This window comes from Helicoverpa armigera, chromosome 10 (assembly GCF_030705265.1).
Source record: "Helicoverpa armigera isolate CAAS_96S chromosome 10, ASM3070526v1, whole genome shotgun sequence".
Taxonomy (NCBI): Eukaryota; Metazoa; Arthropoda; class Insecta; order Lepidoptera; family Noctuidae; genus Helicoverpa; species Helicoverpa armigera.
In genome coordinates this window covers 1,807,665-1,828,079 of record NC_087129.1, presented here as the reverse complement: position 1 = coordinate 1,828,079, position 20,415 = coordinate 1,807,665, and the positions used below count along the sequence as shown (strand labels likewise).

Genomic DNA, 20,415 nt, shown 5'->3' with positions numbered 1-20,415 from the left:
CAGACGACTTTTGACAACCAATAATTCAGTAGGGGCTTCTGAACTTATGCCTCGCCAAACCAAGATGGACCCACCATGAAAACCGACTGTTTGCTTGGTAGTGGTGGGAAGAAACCATTCTTCGCGCTTTCTCCATTCACATTCACGGCCGTCTGGAGCTCTTAAGACGACTCTGCATTCATCGGTCCATAAAATTTTACTCCATTGGTCATGCGTCTAATTTGCATGTTCTCTTGCAAACCTAAGTCTGGCTATGCGATAGTGCGGGAGAAGTTCCGGGCCTCGAGTTGGTCTTCGAGCATGCAGAACTCGTTCCTCCATCCTTCTTCTTATTGTGCGCTTACGGACGTTGACTTCTCTTGCTGTTTGCAAAGGCTGGCGTATCTCTAACGCAGTGAGAAACCGATTTTTCATTATTGCACGTACGATAAATCGGTCGTCGTGCGCCGACGAACACCTTACACCCCCACTTTCTGGTCTTCTTGTGTAAAGGCCAGTCTGGTCATACATTTTCTAAGCATATCTTTAACTTGTACCCGGTGCACCTTAAGTTTCAACCATCTTCCGCTGCTTCCGCCCTTGACGTCTTAGCAACACTACTTGAGCAACTTGAGCTGCAGTGAGGGTAATTTTCAGATCAAATTGTGAAAAAAAGAGAAACAAAAAACGATCATAATCATAATTTTTTTTTGGAACGTGCTTAGTACTTCAGCAATTTTTATCTGAATTGAAACTTAACTTTCTGCTTTGTGTTCCAACAACGGAATCTGTTTCTAGTGTTACAAAAGTTAAACAGACACACATTTTTCTGTATTTTAGTTAACAATTACGAAAGGACTGACAGTATGTCATATGAAATTAGAATTTACAACAGCTATCTGGGCTGATATCTACTTGTATTTGTTTGGGCCAAATTCCGTGCCGCTGAGTGTATGATAGGTCCTTCGCAGCTTACTGTTCTCCTTCGAAAACAACAAGATGATAAAAGGAATAAATATATCAGACAAAGCATTTTTGAAGACTTCACTTACAATAACAAAATGATAACGAAGTTTATTATAGGCATGAAAAAACAAGATATTTATGCGTAATAAATGTCTAATTTATTTTAATGAGATTTTGAGCGTCAGTGTTGTGAGAACAGTCGAACAAGATGAAAGGTTTTGTGCTATTCCTGGTTGTCGTGCTTCTTGCGTGCGCGTACGCTGCCCCACGTAAGTCTTTTGTTGAATGCTAAGAGTACTCACATACTGCAAACTTTAAGTCGGCCAATAGCTTGTTTTTGCTAAAAAATCAGTGTGAAGATAATGGTAGTGCGCACATTACTAAACTTAGATATTTAGCTGGTATCAAACCAACTGAAAACTGGGATTGGGATAAGATTTTCTTAAAAGAAAATCTAACCATCGGGTCAACTGACGTTAGACTGTTTAGTCTACAAAGTTCAGGTACTCTTAATTTGACTACACTACAAGAATCACGCTGTCTGTGCTGCGTTGTGTTCACATCGTTCGCCAAAATGCTCTGGTAATAGTTACTGTATTATAAAATAGGATCAGCAACTATATTTAATAAAAAAATGAATAATAAAAGCGGTACTCATTATAGTGAGAATAGTACCTAATCTAATAAGTCTTAATTACGCTCACTCACAGTACCTACTTGAATACTAATTTTATCTGTCTTATTACGACATAGCTCAGAGGTTATCATTAGCAGTATGCTATAATATGTAGATTATATTATTTTTGGTCAAACTTAAACAGTAGAAAAAAAGTATTTTAGGTAACGAGCCAAAATATTTTAATCTACGTACAAATCGTGCTAAGAAACACGACGAGTTCCATTTTATTTCCGAAGGTATATTAAGTTTATGGATGCCGGCTGCCATTATACTGGTACTCAGCTGCACTTTTTCATCATCTGCCTAGCCTTTTCCCTAGTGTGTTAGGGTCAGCTTCCAGTCCAACTGGGTGTATCTGACTACCATTTTAAAAGGACTGCCTATCTGACCTCCTCAAGCCAGTTATCTGGACACCCCAATACTCCTTTTCAATTAATGACAGACTTTCTGGCTTAACTGTAACTACTGTTTTATTTAAAAAGGTTATTTTTTCAGAGGGAGAACCGGTTAACTATGGCAATGTACAAGCATCGGACGGCTCAGTTGGTTCTGGAGTGGTGTCGAACTCAAGATTCGGTGACGGAGCATTCAGTGCGGGAGCAGGGGGAAATCAGTAAGTTATCCGTTTTAAATTCTTTCAAAACAATTTCTATTTCAAAAAGAAGTTCCTATATTTTATTAAGATTTAGAAAGACAACAATTATGTATATGATTTTGTATAATGATATTTTATATATCAACGGTTCGTCAAACCATACTTACGGACAGAATTGTCTTGCAGAGGAGTTTGTTCTTCCACTTCTTCTTCCCAGCAAAAACACATAGAATGTGGTGAAGGACGGGCGTTTTAGGGGCTGTCTTTTGTACCTTTAAAAAGTGCTGATATTTGTCTACTATATAAATTACTAGCTTTCGCCCGCGGTTTCACCCGCGTCCCGTAGCCGGATGGTGACAATAACTATCCTAAAACCTTCTTCCCGTTCTAAGTTCAAGCCGTTTTCATGTTATGTCGTGACAACGGAAAGCGGGTTTCATTTTTATATATATAGATTAGGAATATAGATGGTGAAACAGAAATAAATTATAAGCAGCCTTTATCTGGTAGATGGATTGACTATCAGATAACTAACCTAAACCTAAACTTTACCAGTAGCCAGCGGAAACAACCCTTGGTATCTATGATCAGTAAATATTCAGATGATTAAGTGTTTAATTTTCTTCTTTTCAGATGCGGTGTGGTCCAGAAACTTATCTCAGTATTATGGAATGTTTGTTAAGCAGTTACCTATTGAGCAATTAACAACAATGAAAGTAATTCAGTGCGAAGTTTTCCATACCACAGGAAATATTTATAATAAGATATAAGTTTATATATCAACTTTTGAACAAGTAATGTAAACACTGTATTATATAAAATAATTATATAATTAGTATATCAATTCTATGTGATATTATTTCTACCTCTAATATACGACTTTAACTTGTACATGAGTTGAACTAGATACCTTTGCTAATTTCCTATCCGTAGCAATTCCTGAAAACTGAAGAAATTCCATTTAACATAGGTAGACTTATGAAGTGGGTGCTCTTTTCTTCGGTCTTCCTCTCCTTCTCCATCCATCTACAATCATACTTAACATATTCTTTGTCTCATTCTGGCTCACCAACACGCATGTCCAGTGCGTTGATGGCAGACAAATGACATTCGAGTATGAAGAGGCCTTTGTCCAGCTTTTGACGTCCTCCAGATGTGACCTAGAATATTCTGTAATGAATAAATAACAAGAATGATTGATTGGCTTCATTATAAAGTAGGATGTAGAGCGTCAACATAAGAAATCTTCTTACAGAGCTTTGTTTACAACAATGCAGATACAACGATTTCATTCTCATAAATAATATTTTGCTATCTATGTCGTGGTGGCCTAGTGGGCAAAGAAGCTACCTCTCAAGTATACCTAAGGGCGGGGTTTCGAATCCAGGTCAGGCAAGTACCAATGCAACTTTTCTAGGTTTGTATGTACTTTCTTAGTATATCGTAGACACCAATGATTGTGTTTCGGATGGCACGTTAAACTCTAGGTCCCGGCTGTCAGAGAACATCCTTGGCAGTCGTTACGGATAGTCGGAAGACAGTAAGTCTGACACCAGTCTAATCAAGGGGTATTGGGTTGCCTGGGTAACTGGGTTGAGGAGGTCAGGCAGGGCAGTCGCTTCTTGCAAAGCACTGGTACTCAGCTACATCCGATTAGACTGGAAGCCGACCCCAACATACAGTTGGGAAACATATAGTTGGGAAAAAGGCTCAGAGGATGGATGATCTATGTCGATAGTAATACAATATATCACACTAATATTGAAAAGTCGAAAGATTGTGAGTGTGTATAGCTGTGACTTTATCTCCCTACCTACCTAAATACCTAAATGGCTTAGCGAATTTATTATAACATATACAAGTATACAGGTTTCGGGAAGAACGTTTCACGGGATGCAGATGATACCGTAGGTGGAAGCTAGTATATAATTGAATATTAAATGAGGTTAGCAAACATGTAGTATGAATAGCTAACAGATCCTTAAATATAATTAATTGTTAAAGCTGTTCAACATTATGAAAGATTTCTGCTATTCCTATGAAGAAGACACTGCCTATTTGACCTCCTGTCCTTAACCCAGCTACAAAGACAACAAAATATGTAGGTAAGATTGGTTGCTAACTGTAACGACTGCCAAAATGTTCAAATGACAGCTAGACGTCGAAACGCGAACATTAATGTGCACGATATATGTACATATAAAAGCCTGGAATCAAACCCACACTTATACAAAACTTGAGACATTACTTCTTTAACGAGTACCTCGACTTTTTCACAAAAAATACATAGGCATTAATTATGTGTCAAACATTTTAATCGACGTAAGTTTTTATTTTATAAATGACAAAACAAAAAAGAAGTATTGGGTTAAGGGCAGGAGGATGATGTATTTATATGAACTAAGCAAATCCGGTGTACACTACAGATTTATACACTATTACTATAAAGTGGATCTTTGTTCGTTTGTTTATATCCAGGATATCGAAAAATCTTCTAAAAAAATACTACAAATACTGAAGTGATTTGAAAAATTCCTTCACCGGTGGGAAGCTATATATTATCGTAACAGGAAAACAGGGTAACAGGCTATATTTTATTCGTCTACTTGCTATAAGTAAATTCCCCAGGACGAGGGAAAAGTAGCTTATAAGTTATAACGACATTAAATAAAAACAATAGATAACTAATTACCATTCATAAAATATATTAACGATGTATCAAATATATAAATGAAGAGCAGATATTTTAACGCCAGTGTTGTGAGAGCAATCGAACAAGATGAAAGGTTTTGTGCTATTCCTGGTTGTCGTGCTTCTTGCGTACACGTACGCTGCCCCACGTAAGTCTATATTTTTCAATCCGATTTACATAGAATAGTGTAAATTAATTCGATATTATTATAATAAATATTCAATTATTTAATCAATACTACAGTAGGTACATAAAGCTACATTGTAATCTCTTTACCAAAATCATATTACTTCTTTTTCTTTTCTTTGCTCTAATTGAGTATTCTTCTTTAAAAATATTTTTTTTGTTTGCCCTATTCTATAAAGTATCGTTGTGTAGTTATTTCCGATGAGTACAAATAGCAGCTTTTTTATCAGTAACTGTTTCTGAAAAGCTACATTATTAAATCTAAAGGATAGCCCACAATAGCTACTTATAAAGCGAATCATCACCAGTTTGAACTCACGAAGTTAGTAAGAACTTTGAAGTTATTTGGAAATAATATACTCTAGGGTACATAGGTAACATTTTATCGATTTTATTAAAGAACTTAATGTTTTTTTTTTTCAATAGAAACCAACCATGCTCCCATATCAGCTTCGGGTGGCTCATCAGCATCTGGAGTGGTTTCCGGCTCACATTTCGGTAGTGGAGCATTCAGTGCAGGCGGGGGTAGTAGCAGGTAATACTATGTGTTAGTTATTTAGTTGATGCTTTTTGCACAATAGCAGACTTATCGCCTTAAGGAGTACTCTACCAGTCTTTTGTTCGGTGCAGAAGTAGCAGTGGTAGGTGCAACACTTTATTGTAATAATATAAAAATCCTACTTAAAAAAAACTCCAAAGAGCACGATTCCAACTCGCTCTTAAGCGTTTTTAGGGATCCGTACCTAAAGTTCTCTGTTCGTCCGTCCGTCCGTCCGTCCGTCTGTCACCAGGCTGTATCTCATGAACCGTGATAGTTAGAGAGTTGAAATTTTCACAGATGATGTATTTCTGTTGCCACTATAACAACAAATACTGAATACTAGAATAAAATAAATATTTCCGGGGGCTCTCATACAAAAAACGTGATTTTTTGCTCAATTTTGCTCGATATCCATAAATATGTATATATAGAATATTAGCTTAGATGGTACGAACCCCTATGTGCGCGAGTCCGACTCGCACTTGGCCGGTTTTTTTTTAATATTCATCAGACTTTTTGTTTGTTTCAGCTGCGGATTGATAAAAAAATTAGTTTCAATATTGTGGAATGTGTGTTAATGAGGAAAATCTATTCTGCAATGGCCGAAGAAACACTGCACTCCAGAGTGAAAATATATGTCTATAAATATTATCAATATTCTTTTGTAAACAATTATATCTTATGAAACTGTATGAGTGATTTTCTTATTTTTTTAAACCATTTTATATGTAAAATCGTCATCTCCCGAGCCTTTTCCCAACTCTGTTGGGCTCGGCTTACAGTCTAACTGGATGCAGCTGAGTTCAAGTATTTAACAAGCAGCGACTTATTAACCCAATACCCCAGGGCAAGACTGGTTATCAGGCTTTCTGGCTTCTGACTACACGTAATGACTGCCAAAGATGTTCAAATGCCAGCTAGAACCTACAGTTAAACGTGCCCTCTGGAAAACAGTCGATGGTGCCAAGATATACTAAGACAGTACATAAAACTTGCATTAATATTTGCCTTTTTTCTAACGACGTTTAAAATCATCAAATGACCCCTCTCGCTGTGGGTTAGCAGCGGTGAGGGAGCTTCAGACTCTTACTGACTAAAAACGGTAGGGCTTTTATGTACCCGGGCTGCGGTAACTCTTTCGAACAATCCCGCAGCAACGGCATTCCTTGACCCTACCCTTGATCCCGCTGGGGTTGCTGACATCTATTTGAGGAGCGCGTGGAAAAATGCGCGCCGCCGACACGAGTATATTGTCTATTAACTAGACATGAGCTATGAGCCACCCGAACCTACGGTGCGGATGAACCTACGGTGGCCGGGAGTCATCTCGCGACACGTGGGGCCTGTGGTGTCTACCTGGTCCAGCGAACTTTCTGACGTTCCACCTCCTCCTTCTCGAGCATGACTGCTTCGCAGAAGGAGGAGACGGTATCCCATTCCCTTTCACCCCGGACCGTGGCCTGAACCAGGGCCGGACGCGAGAGCTCACCGCCGCCTAAAGCCTCGACGAGGACCCGGCGGTGCCCTTCCCACGCAGGGCACACCTGGACCGTGTGGTCCACCTTGTCCTCCGGGCTGTCCACACAGTGGTGATACCCGGGCGCCTCACATTAATACTTGCCTAACTTGGGATCGATTCCGCACACTCATACTTTAGAGGTTGGTTCATTTAACCACAACGAAACCACAACTTTATTTTACATAAGTACAATGTATAATAAACTACACCAATATTTTTAAGAGATTTTTTTTTGTTTCTTTACACCTAACGACTACAAAACTACTAAACTGGTTTACTACTGAAGTTTCACTGATGGAAAGCTACATTATCGTAACAGGATAACTGGCTATATTTTATTCAGCTACAATACGTAAATTGTACCTCGGGGGAAAAAACAGCTTATTCGTGATAAAGACATTAAATAAAAACAAAAGATAACTAAATACTAATTATAAAATATAGGTAATTACGACGTTTTAAATATATAAATGAAGTGCAGATATTTTTGCGCCAGTGTTGTGAGAACAGTCGAACAAGATGAAGGGTTTTGTGCTATTCCTGGTTGTCGTGCTTCTTGCGTATACGTACGCTGCCCCACGTAAGTGTATATTTTATTTCTTTCAATTTGAGCACTGGAGTCAAATATTTATATGATGTTGAAGTGTGACCACTTCACCAAAAGATAATAAAAAAAATATGATACTCACTCTTTGCTACTTGAAACTGAGAAGAATATATTTTTGTGTTGTTTGCTTTAGGCAGCTATTTTTAATAGATTATGAGTACAAATTGCAGCTCTCTTATCTATGATTAGTTAATTTAATTTAATGTTCCTGTATGTCAGTGTTGTGCTCACCTGTAAGTGACAAATTCACTCTAGATTTAAGTATTAGGGTAAGATTTGTAAATGTATTAGTGAATAAGTCGTTGGTGTGCCATAAAATAAATAAATAAATAAATAAATAAATGATTATTTCTGGAAAGTTACACGATTTAATGTAAATGATAGCTCAAACCCGGTTTGGAATATAGAAGTTATTTCAGAGTAAGATGACATTTCTCAGTTTTAGTAAAAATACTATGTTTTTTTTTTCAATAGAAGCAACCAACCATGCTCCCATAACGGCTTCGGGCGGCTCGGCAGCTTCTGGAGTAGTCTCTGGTTCACATTTCGGCAATGGAGCATTCAGTGCAGGCGGTAATAAAAAGAGGTAAGACTATATATTTATTTATTTGATGCTGTTTACACAATCATGTACAATAGCGGGCTAAACGCCTTAAGCGTTTTACCAAACAACTTTGATTGACAACAAAAGTTGATTGGTAGATGCAACACATTTTTGTGATAGTTAAAAAAAGATCATACATTATCCATCCTCCGAGCTTTTTTCCCAACTATGTTGGGGTCGGCCTCTAGTCTAACCGGATGTAGCTGAGCACCAGTGCTGTACATAGAGCAACTGCCCTATCTGACCTCCCCAACCCAGTTACCCGGGCAACCCAATACCCCTTGATTAGACTGGTGTCCGTTAGATTTACTGGCTAAAAACGAAGTTAAAAATGGACATATATAAAAATAAATAAATCTGAATGTATTTACATGTACTAGTAATTTTACTTAAGAAAATAAATGCCAAAGAGTGCGAGTCCGACTATCAATTAACCGTTTTTTTTTAATAAGATTTTTGGTTTGTTTCAGCTGCGGATTGATACAAAGTTTGGTGTCAGTATTGTGGAATGTGTGTTGATAAGGAGTCTCATCTATAATGGCCGAAGAAAAACTGCATTTCAGAGTGAAGATATATGTCTTCAAATATTATCAATACTGATGTATATATAATTAAATGTTATGAAACTCTACGAGTGACTTTTTTATATTTTTATACCATATTGTTATAAAATATAGTAATTAATTTCAAATAATTGATGAACATTATCATAAAAATAGTAGGTTATAAAGGATATTTCAAAACATTTATATTTCAGTGAACCAAGCATAGGATCATACTTTTAATATCGTTAGAGAAAGAAAATCTAAAGAAATTGTAATAATTACCTATCAAACATTTTTGCGTCAATGTTGTGTTGTATAAATAACAATAGGACAAAAACAAAAATATCCTTCCAGAAGACTTACAAAATCTTAAACATTCTATCACCTTCCCAATTTTCTGAAGATAGTCTTCTAATAACCCTTCTTCAAAATTGAGCTACAGACTTTTTCACCAATCATAACATCATCTCCCGAGTCCTTTCCCAAGTATGTAGTGGTCGGCTTCTAGTCAAACCGGATGCAGCTCATCAGATGCAGAGTATCAGTTTTACAGGGAGTGACTGCCTATTTGACCACCTCAACCCACGGGCAATACAATACCTCTGGTAAGACTGATTGTCAGGCTTAATGGCTTTTGAGTACATATAATGATTGCCAATGATATTCAAATAACAGCTAGGACCTACAGTTTAACGTGCCCTCTGAAACACAGTGATTGCAGTCTTTACCACAGAGCTTTACCACGAATTCCGTAGTGGTTCAGCTTACAAATGAGAGTGTCATGGTCAACGCAATCGAACGCCTTAGAAAGGTCGCAGAAAATGCTCGCAGCATCCCGCGAATCTTCCCAGGCGTTTAAAATTTGGGTGATCAATCTTGCACTTGCGTCAGTGGTAGACCTACCCTTTGTAAAGCCGTACTGGCGGTCATGAAATATGTTGTTTAAATTAAAATGTCTTAACATCTGATCTAACATGATCCTTTCGAAGATTTTGCTAAAGGCTGGAAGGATTGAAATAGGTCTGTAGTTGGAAGAGTTTTTCTTACAGCCTGATTTAAAGATAGGAACAATTTTGCTGAGTTTCGTCAAGTCAGGGAAACTACCGTTGTCAATGCAAAGGTTAAAAATTTCACTAAGTATTGGGGCAACCCTCTCAATAATGGAATTAATGACTGTGACAGAAAAACCCCCTAAGTCCGTCCGTCAGTCTTTTTTAGATTTAAAGACTTGAATGCTCTTTTGAGACATACTGAAATTGAAAGCTAGGTTACATTTCTACTGAAGTTCTGTCGAAGTAACGTCTCAGCTAATATAGAAGATGAATTAAGGGACTTGGTAACCTCTACGGGAATGTTTGAAAAAAAGGTGTCAAAAGCATTGGCAACCTCTACCTTATCATAACAGCATTATCAATAACTAACCGCGGGTCAGAGTCTCGCATTTTATTTTAGCCGGTTTCAACGTTTATAATATTCCAGACCATTTTTATTTTATTGTAATATTGTTTACATATAAATAAAATATCTTAAATATCTTCGAGTAGTTTCTTACATAATCTAAAATTCCTTCACTGATGGGAAGCTACATTATCATAACAGGATAACTGGCTATATTTTATTCGGCTACGAGACGTGAATTCCACAGGGCGGATAAGACATTTAATAATAACAAAAGATGTAGGTAATTCGTTATCTATTATAAAAAATATTTACGATGCATCAAATATATAAATGAAGGTCAGATATTTTAACGCCAGTATTGTGAGAGCAGTCGAACAAGATGAAAGGTTTTGTGCTATTCCTGGTTATCGTGCTTCTTGCGTACACGTACGCTGCCCCACGTAAGTGTATATTTTATATTTTTAATCTGATTTATACCTATAGGATAGTGTACAAAATTGATAAGATGGGTTGGCTTTAGTATCGTTTGGCAGGCGGACGGGGCTAAAAGTGGTTAAATCTGGTAGAGGGTGGGTCTCCGATTATAACGCTACCACTCTTGTTACAAGGTAATGGATATTTTTCGAGAAATTTACAAAAAATGTTTCTAACCTCAAATCAGATAAAACGCGTAATGTCAACGTTATTCGGTGAAACGGAACATTAAAATGGGCGATCGACAACCGAATGTGTTTTAGTATATTGTCTGTGGTGTACAAATCTGTGAAAAGGAACGCAAAAAATAAATAAATGTCTCTGGTTTTTGCGTTAAGTGTCATTTGTGATTAGCTGTCATTCCGTTTCTCTTCGAGTTGCGTCAATGTACTATGATGTTATTTCAAATAACATCTTATTTCTCTTAGTATGCACGAGCGAGCGAAGCGAGCTCGCGACTAAGGGCACCCCCGACTCGGATAGGTTAGGTTCGAAGGGGATGGCGGGGTCTGCAAGACCCCGCCATTCCCTTCGTGGTTATTTTTTTTTTAAACCACCCAGAAGTAGGAGCCCCGCGTAGCGGGGCCCCGTCGACTTTGCCTTTGTTCGTATTGATTAGAAGTACTTGCACTTAATTTTCCGACCGTAGTGGGTGATTATAGTGTTTTGAGGTTAGGTTACAAATATCTATTTTTCTCAAAAATTATGCGTTACCTTGTAACGGGAGTGGTACCAGAGGATAGGGGTGGAGCCCCCCATCACCCTCCCCCCTTTTCCTCTCCCTCCGCCTGCCAACAATACTAAATTTTTACCCAAAACTTTGTTATATAACTATGTACATTGCCTCCCTTTATTTGCTGTCTTAAACATCTCCAGTTGATTAGTAAGATGAATAAATAATAATTTTTTTTGTTTGCCTTATTCTATAAATTTTAATTATCGTTGAGTAGTTGCAGCTCTCTTATCTGGGGCTATTTTTGAAAGCTGTTGCGATAGCGCATTATAAGTATGTAGCACAAAAAACTGGTTTGATGCACTTTACCTTCTCGTGATGATTATATTACAGCCTTTTTATCGTCCCACTGCTGGGCACAGGCCTCCTCTCACACGGAGAAGGATTAAGCATTAATCACCACGCTTGCTCAATGATCATGCGGGTTGGTGATTTCAGACTATATAGGCCAGGTTTCCTCAAGATGTTTTCCTTCACCTTTTTATCAACCATTGGTGTCCAAGTTATACTTAGAAAGTACATACAAACTTAGAAAAGTTGCATTGGTACTTGCCTGACTTGGAATCGAAACCACCCCCTCATAGTCGAGAATCTGGTTCTTTACCCACTAGGCCACCACGACTTTTCGAATCACGATTATTATGAAGTAAGAATAATTGTTATTTCAGAGTATGATCACTCTAGTGTACAAAACATTTTGTGGGTTTTTATTCATAAAACTTAATGTCTTTTTTTTAAATAGAAGAAACAGTCAACCGTGCTCCTATAACAGCTTCGGACGGCTCGGCAGCTTCTGGAGTAGTTTCTGGCTCACATTTTGGTGATAGCGCATTCAGTGCAGGCGGGAATAAAAAGAGGTAATACTGTATTTATTTACTAGCTTTCACTCGCGGCTTCGCCTGCCTGGTGTGTCACCTATCTATATACCAATTCCAACCAAATCGGTCGAGCTGTTTTTGCGGGGGAGAATAACAAAAATACATCCATACATTCTCACAAACTTTCCCATTTATAATATTAGTAGAATTTGATACTGTTTACACAGTCATGTACAAATGCAGACTTGACGTTTAAATAAAAAATATTATTTTTAAAGTTAATGATTTTTTTTAAAGTTAATGTTAAAACAAGGCATAGTTACTTGCGTTTTTCTCACATAAGTTATTTAGGTAATTCATTTAATTCTCAATATTATTGTTTTTTGTTTCAGCTGCGGTTTGCTACAAACGATTGTTTCGGCGTTATGGAATGTTTGTTAAAGCAACAAAATTATTGAAATGATGTCCAATACAACATGTTAAATAAGTCTTATTATAATAATGAATATTGTATGAAATAAATAAGTACACCATATTTTTTTATTGTTTTCATTTAACATCTTTAGCAGTCAACAGGGGTTGTCAGAAGCCAGTAGATCTGACCATCACCAGTCCTAAAAATGGGTATTGGGTTGTCCGTGTTACTGGGTTAACGAGGACAGTGAGGCAGTCGCGCCTTGTGGAAATCTGGTACTCAGCTGCAACATAATAGATAACACTCGATGCAGAACCACAGCAGAGAAGCTAAATATATGAGTCATGATGACGGAACACAAAGTAGGTATGCTTGCGTTTTCAGCGTATTTACGCATCTACATCTAGTTCTCTAGAGTCATGCTGGCCTAGTGGGAAAAGAATTAACCTCTCAAGTAAGAGTGGGTTCGATTTCATGTCAGGCAGGTACAAATGCAACGTTTCTACTGAGTTTGTATGTACTTTCTAAGTATAGTTAAGACACCAATGACTGTTTCGGATGGCACGTTAAACTGTAGGTCCCGGCTGTCATTGAACATCCATGGCAGTCGTTACGAGTAGTCAGAAGCCAGTAAGTTTGACGCCAGTCTAACCAAGGGGTATCGGGTCGACCTACCCGGTCTGGGACTGGGTTGGGAAGGTCAGATAGGCAGTCAGTCCTTGTAAAGCACTGGTACTCAGCTGAATCCGGTTAGACGGGAAGTCGACCCCAACAGAGTTGGGAAAAGGCTCGGGAGATGATGATACAGCTCTCTAGAGTACCTATGTCACGCAGACGTTTACTAATACAGAATTGCGCTTGAGTCCTCAGCGTTTTGTTTAGTCTGATGTAGTTTTCCTGTTGACTTACAAAAAATAAAAGATCTAAAACTTGTCGAATCGTGCATTCCGTGGTTTTCCGTAACTGGGATCTTAAACTTCGACATCGGGCGTTTAATATCTTTCATTTTGCTGAAGTTGTTGTCGCTGGCATAGGGAACGGCATTCTCGTATTTAGTCATGTGGAGAAGCTAGAAATACTGAACCGATTTGAAAAAAAATATCTCACAGTTGGAAAGGTACACTATTCCCGAGTAATCTATACTCTATACTTATATTATAAAGAGGAAAACTTTGTTTGTTTGTTTGGTTGTAATGGATAAACTCAAAAACTACTGGACCGACTTTAAATATTCTTTCACCATTAGAAAGCTATATTATCTGTGAGTAACATAGGCTATATTTTATCCCGATGCGGGCAGTAGCTCCCACGGGACGCGGGTGAAACGCGGGTGGCTAGTAAAGAATATATTTTATGCCGATACTTGCACGAGTTCCTACGGAACGCGGTTGAAAGCTCGGGAAAATGGCTAGTTACTGATAAAGGCTATAAATAATAAGGAATTACCCATTATAAAAAATATATATATTTATAATCTGTCAAAGTTATAAATGAAGAGCAGATATTTTAGCGTCAGTATTGTGAGAGCAGTCGAACAAGATGAAAGGTTTTGTGCTATTCCTGGTTGTCGTGCTTCTTGCGTACACGTACGCTGCCCCACGTAAGTCTTTATTTTATTTCTTTCAATCTGAGCATTGGAGCGAAATATTTTTATTCATTCTTTATTCAATCAAAACTATAATAGGTGTATAATGTTAGAGTGTAACCTCTTCATTAAAACCATCTTACAAAAAAATATATACTAGAGGTAATTCTTTCCTACATGAAAGTCTCCTTTATGGACTTGTAAACGAGTTTGGTGAAAAGAATATACATTTTTGTTTGCCATATCCTGCAAAGTGCCGTAGGGTAGTTATTTGCAATATGTGTGGGTCAAGTCAAATTGCATTCCTAACTTATGAATGGCTGCTTCTAATAAGTTATATTATTATTGAATCTTAAAGGATAGCGCACAATAACTATAAAGCAGAAACGTAGTCTAATGCGGTGTTCCTTCGCAGTTGTAGTATTGTATAATAATTTGTCTGTTTATTAAAAAACTCACTGGTTTTTTTTTCAATAGAAGGAGCGACCAACTATCCTCTCATAACAGCTCCGGGAGGCTCGGCAGCTTCTGGAGTATTTTCGGTCCACGGAGGAGTCAGTGTAGGCGTTGATAAAAACAGGTAATACTATATTATGTTATATATTTATTTGATGCTGTTTGTACAATCATGTACAACAGCGGACTGTTTTCTGACAGTCTACTTTTGGTCGGTGTAGAAGTAGCAGTGGTAGGTGAAACACTTTATGGAGATAGTTAAAAAGAGTTAATAAATATTAAAAAATATATGATATAAATACATTGGTTTTGGGAAGTAGTTGGGAAACGGCGAGTTTCAAAGGTCTAATTGTTTCGAAGTTAAAGTTTTTTTTTTTAATTCTATGTATGGAATAACGAAGCATAGACGATACGAACTATACGAAAGCTGCTTTTTTAATTCTCAATATTATTGTTTTTTGTTTCAGTTGCACTTTATTACAAAAGGTTCTTTCAGTGATGTGGAATGTTTGCTGAAGAAACACCAAAAATAATTGTGATGATGTCCAATACAACATGTTAAATAAGTCCTATCATAATACTGAATATTGAATGGAATAAATAAGCATGCTTCATATAATGTATTATTTTAGTTATTCTACCCAGTCTATAAAAAACTGAAAAGTATATATTTTTTATGCCCCGAGTTTACCTCGATACCCTAAATTCCAGCACAACGTCTGCAGTTAGTAGAGATAAAAGTCATGAAAATTATATAATAGATTGTCTAAAAATATTAGAAACGCTGTCTTCTCTGTTGTCCTTGAATTGATAAATGGTTTTGATGAACCATTCATGATGATAACTTTCAATTCTGCTTTTGCAGGTTACTAAATTAATATTTAAGGTTTCCTAATATTCAATCTTAATAGTTTCTGCCAGATCTGATTCTAGTCATATTGGACCACATCCCATTGGAATATGAGAGCATACCTATGCCTATGTCTGAGCATTATATGAATGGTGTCCAGGCCTATTATCGTCCAAGGTGGCCGTTCTTAGAGGAGATTCATGGTGAATGAGGTGCTTAAAAAATTGCATTCCCTATTCCGTCACACTCACAATCCGATGGGTAATTTGACACAATCTGAAAACAGCTGCAGCGGTGTTTTACCTACCACTAACTATTAAATTCCAGGCATACTTGAAACTTGTATATATATTGCAAAAATGAAAATAGTGAAAGGAACTTGAGTAACATCGGTTATATATTGTTATCCCGGTACGGAAAGAAGTTTCACCTGGCACGTGGGTGAAACTGTGGCAAAACAGATAGCGTACAGTATACCCATTTTGATCACTATCAATTTCTGCTATCGGCAGATGTTTTGACTGAAATATAGTGTAAAAGTCGTGGTGGCCTAGTGGGTAAAGGACCAACCTCAAGTACGAGGGCGCGGGTTCGATCCCAGGTCAGGCAAGTACCAATACAACTTTTCTAAGTTTGTATGTACTTTCTAAGTATATCTTAGACACCATTGGCTGTGTTTCGGATGGCACGTTAAACTGTAGGTCCCGGCTGTCATTGAACATCGTTGGCAGTCGTTACGGGTAGTCAGAAGCCTGTAAGTCTGACACCAGTCTAACCAAGGGGTATCGGGTTGCCCGGGTTACTGGGTTGAGGAGGTCAGATAGGCAGTCGCTTCTTGTAAAGCACTGGTACTCAGCTGAATCCGGTTAGACTGGAAGCCGACCCCAACATGATTGGGAAAAGGCTCGGAGGATGATGATGATGATGGTGATAGTGTAGATGTCTTATTCTTCTTTTTTAACTTAGAAAAAAAAAACAAAAGAAAAACATTAAAATAATAATTATGTACTTATTTATTTCATAACATTTTCAGCATTACTATTATCAGACTCATACATAAATGGTGTATAGGAAATCATTTCAATTGATTTTTGCTTTAACAGTTACAGCCTTTTTTATCGTCCCACTGCTGGGCACAGGCCTCCTCTCACACGGAGAAGGATTGAGCATTAACAAACATTCCAAAATACTGTAACAAGCTGTTGGACAATACCGCACCTGAAACAAAAAAAAATGCAATTAAATAAAAGCTTTTGTGCGGTCTATTAGTTGATGCATGTATGCCTCGTCATGTCACAGAAATAATGAAAATTGTCTATTAACTTTGAGGTAACGAAATATAGTATACTAGGTACATTTCTTGCACTTTTAACCACGTCCCAAGATAACTCCCCATAGCTGGATGGTGTCAAAAGCTGTCGTATGTCCTTCTCCCGGGTCTAAGCTATCTCCTCTCTAACGATTCAGCCATTCTTGAGTTATAACTAGTGTAACTAACACGAATTTATTTTACAAACATAATGCAACGTACCTATTGATTTCTGACACTAAAGTTGAGTATAGACTACATTTTCTGGAGCATTTATGTAGGTATAATTTAACGTTCTTACGAATAGGAAACTGGAGACTGAGCTTTTGTCTGTATTATAACAGACAAAAGTTTCCAAAGCGTTTTTAATTCGTAAAAGGATGATACACTAGAACTCTATGTTCTAGTCTGCGGCTCGTTGTTCCGTTACAAGTAAATGTTGTAGTAGTCTATTCGTGAGAATTCTTCACGTGAATATTAGACATTTAAATAAAATTATTTTTACATTTTAAATATAACTTGTTGTGAAAAAGTATTTATTAATAAATAGATAATGTAATATAGTGTTACCTTTTTTCACCATGGCCTTTACCGAATGCACCGTCACCGAAAGTTGAGTCAGAAACAACGCCAGTAGCTGAAGAGTCACCTGCAGCGTGCACCTTACCATAGTTGTTTGCTTCTATAGAAAAAAAAAATATTAAATCGACAAAATGTTATTTATACCTTAGTTTCACACTTGTAACACGAAATAATATTTACATTCTTACTAACTTCAAAACCAGTTTTTTCTTGCTTTATAGTAATTGTAACCTATACTTTAGATTAAAAAATGTAACTTTTAGAAACAGTCATTAATGCAATTTGAGTTTATAAACAATATGTAAGAAATAACCAGACAGCGCCACATTGCAGGTTAGAACAATTAAAATAAAATATATCTAGACACACGGCAGTGTCCGCCAAGTTCGAGCAAAAAAGGCGACACACCGGCCGTGGGTTATATTACACGAACCATTTCGGGCCAAATTCGACCCCCCTGTAACTCAAAATCTATTTTATTTACGCATATCAAATTTCTAGTATCTGTTGAGACCCCCTCACTTATCTAAAATACAAAATTTCATTAATATACCTATTGTAGGTCTTGAGATATTGACGTCAGAAAATCGCTATTTTTACTATACACTCACTGACTGATTCACTGACTCACTCATCAAAAACCTAGACCACTTCCAATGGTCGTATTGACTTGAAATTTGGCATGGAGGTAGGTCTTTATGTCAAGGTAAAGGAAAAAATCTGAAAATGGCCAAGTGTGAGTCGGTTTCAAAATAATGAAGGTGTTTTATACCCGGTGTAAATTTATACCCCTAAGGAACTAAAACGAACTAAATTTATCTATATTTATATAATATATCTTCGAATGGTACAAAGGTTTGTATTTAGTCAAAGTAAAGTAAAAATCTGAAAACGGCCAAGTGTGAACCACTTTCGAAAATAACGAATGTGTAACTTTGATCCACGAACATAATATATGATAACATGTCATGTCAGTCAGTTGGTAAATCTAGTCATAGTTAATCTAGTTCATTTCTTTGTAAGAAACATAGTGCATATTAAAAAATCTAAAAGATAGTATAAATGAGACATTTCTTTAACTAACTTCATCATAAGAAAAAATAAAATAAACAACCTTACAAAATAAATGAAATCCCACCCAAAACAAAAATGTGAAAGACTGCCAAGTTCGATAATATGGGAATGCTTCGCCTATAAAAGAAGTGAGATCTGAATAAGTACCAAGTTCCATACACATACCTCAGTTAAAAATAGTTACTTTTTAATGATGATTACTTGGCAAGTTTTAATAGAAAATTAAATACTTGATTCATTGCGTTTAGTAGGTTTATAACAAGGTGTATGAAAACTTGCCAAGTAACATCATTAAAAAGTAACTATTTTTAACTGAGGTATGTGTATGGAACTTGGTACTTATTCAGATCTCACTTCTTTTATAGGCGAAGCATTCCCATATTATCGAACTTGGCAGTCTTTCACATTTTTGTTTTGGGTGGGTTTCTTTTACTGGTCTCTTTTTATCGATTCAAAAAAACACACTTTCAAGTAGCAAAGAAAGAGTAGCAAATATTTATGAAACTAAAAGATAATTTTGGTGAAGAAGTCACAATTCAATTAATGATGCAATTTTTTATATTTAAGAGAACAAAATACAATTTAGACTTACGTGGGGCGGCGTACGTGTACGCAAGAAGCACGACAACCAGGAATAGCACAAACCCTTTCATCTTGTTCGACTGCTCTCACAATACTAACACTAAAACATCAATGTGTCCTTTATATACATAAATTCGATATTAAAGTAAACGTTATACCTACCATAAAGCCAATAAAATTTGAGTAGGTTTATATCAGAGGGTTTCCCTTCAATATCTGTATGATGAACTCAGTTTTTGTGCCATTTTTCTTAACGCACTCAGATAAATATTTGTATACATGAGACAATTTTTATTCAGGAAGATTGTTTTTCTTTATCCAGGGATAACTTCGTCCCATACCCGTACAGACTATACCTTATAATACTCGGGGATAGTGCCAACTGCCCAACAGTGAAAGAAATACACTCAAGGTTCAGGAAGCGACTAAACTAATTAGAAGAATTCTTTCACTGTTGGGAAGCTACTCTAGCAACGAAAGGCTTAGTTTATCTAGGTACCGAAAGTAGTTCATTTGGTGCGAGGGTGGAGACGGGTGGGATCTGGCTACGTGAAGAATTGGTTTTGAGATCCCGTTGCAATCAGGGGCCTAATTTTTAATCTAGTGAAAAGCCGTATATTTTACCAATGTCACAATATCAACTTTTATGACGTACTTACCTATACAAGTAAATAAACGATACAAATAAAATTTATCGTCAGTATTTACAAAATAATCGAACAGGATGAAAAGCTTTACGCTATTCCTAGTTGTCGTGCTTCTTGCGTACACATACGCTGCCCCACGTAAATTCTGAAACAATATTTTGTTTCAGAATTTTGGCATTATAAAAATAATCTGTAGACAATTTTCTATACAAACTCATGTGTGAAATAAGTATTATAGAAAAGGAGATCATTCATTTCGTACCCAAAACTGAAAGTGCCGGCCAGAGTAAAAAAAATGTAGATTCTCGTAGAGAATAATGCCCTGAAGATTTTTTACTATTACAAGAATCGTCTACAATTAACCCCCAGGTTGCTACTGGACTTTGAAAGTACAAAAAAATCCCACAATGTTTAACATCACATTACGGCCCCAAACTGGAGGAGGCAGGCGCTGCCTTCAAGCAATTCCTGCCCAACCTGAGGGGCCCAAACTCTTTCTTCTTTTTTTTTCTTTGATGGGAAATCATCAAATGACCCCTGCCGCTATAGGTTAGCAGCGTGAATGGGAGACTCTTA

General features: G+C 36.9%; 2 long non-coding RNA genes across 2 annotated transcripts; one reads left to right on the top strand and one right to left on the bottom strand.

Annotated features, from left to right (window-relative positions):
* The first annotated feature begins 14,231 nt into the window (after positions 1-14,231).
* LOC135117444 (uncharacterized) lies at positions 14,232-15,414 on the top strand. Its single transcript, XR_010276915.1, has 3 exons — positions 14,232-14,354; positions 14,817-14,919; positions 15,263-15,414. It is a non-coding gene; the product is annotated as an uncharacterized LOC135117444 (long non-coding RNA).
* A 1,397-nt stretch (positions 15,415-16,811) lies between these two features.
* LOC126054644 (uncharacterized) lies at positions 16,812-19,351 on the bottom strand. Its single transcript, XR_010276914.1, has 3 exons — positions 19,203-19,351; positions 17,525-17,636; positions 16,812-16,863 (listed from the first exon to the last, which is right to left on the bottom strand). It is a non-coding gene; the product is annotated as an uncharacterized LOC126054644 (long non-coding RNA).
* Positions 19,352-20,415: the final 1,064 nt, after the last annotated feature.